This window comes from Micropterus dolomieu, unplaced genomic scaffold (assembly GCF_021292245.1).
Source record: "Micropterus dolomieu isolate WLL.071019.BEF.003 ecotype Adirondacks unplaced genomic scaffold, ASM2129224v1 contig_2133, whole genome shotgun sequence".
NCBI classification, from domain to species: domain Eukaryota; kingdom Metazoa; phylum Chordata; class Actinopteri; order Centrarchiformes; family Centrarchidae; genus Micropterus; species Micropterus dolomieu.
The window spans coordinates 1-825 of NW_025731123.1; the positions used below are offsets into that span (position 1 = coordinate 1).

Genomic DNA, 825 nt, shown 5'->3' on the forward strand with positions numbered 1-825 from the left:
GCTTAGGACTTGGACGGGAGAGCGTCTGATCCTGGCTAGGGACTTCCAGGCGGACTGGATCCTTTTCCTGAATGTCCACCCAGGAATGAGCGTCTGTTTGTGAGTGAGGACCTCCGGCTGAAGGTGGCCTTGTCGCTGTACCCATACCCGGGAACGGGTGCCTTTTCCTGTCTGTGGACTGCCAGCGTGAACGGTGTCCCGGTTCCTGGATGTTTACCCAGGAATCAGTGCCTGTGGATTCCAAGTGACTCTGGAGCACCTTGGACATTATGGGCAGAATACGTTTTTTGTCAATTAGCCGTAGAACATCTTTTGAAGGGCCGTTTGGGGTTGCCTGAGTGGCTTACGGCCACACCGCTCTGGGAGCGCCCGATCTCATCTGATCTCGGAAGCTAAGCAGAGCAGGGTCTGGTTAGTACTTGGACGGGTGACCGCCTGGGAATACCCGGTGCTCTAAGCCTTTTTCGCTTCGCCTTCGAAAAACGGCAGAGGGCGCTTCGGTGAAAGGAGATCTTTTGAACGTCTCTTTAGGAAACAGCAGGGGGCGCTGCTGCTGCTTCTTTTTCTCCTTCTTTTTCTCCCTATCCTGTACACAGTGCTGTGTAAATGTTACATCGTGTTTTGAAGGCCTGTCTGGGGTGTGCAAAGGCAGCTTACGGCCATTCCGGCCTGGGACTGCCTGATCTCGCCTGATCTCGGAGGCCAGGCTTGGCAGGGCCTGCTTAGGACTTGGACGGGAGAGCGTCTGATCCTGGCTAGGGACTTCCAGGCGGACTGGATCCTTTTCCTGAATGTCCACCCAGGAATGAGCGTCTGTTTGTGAGT

The 825-nt window shown here is 55.2% G+C and overlaps 1 non-coding gene across 1 annotated transcript; it reads left to right on the top strand.

The window, feature by feature from the left end:
- The first annotated feature begins 341 nt into the window (after positions 1 to 341).
- Positions 342 to 460, top strand: LOC123964390. The gene has a single exon (XR_006823427.1). It is a non-coding gene; the product is annotated as a 5S ribosomal RNA (ribosomal RNA).
- The last annotated feature ends 365 nt before the right edge of the window (positions 461 to 825 follow it).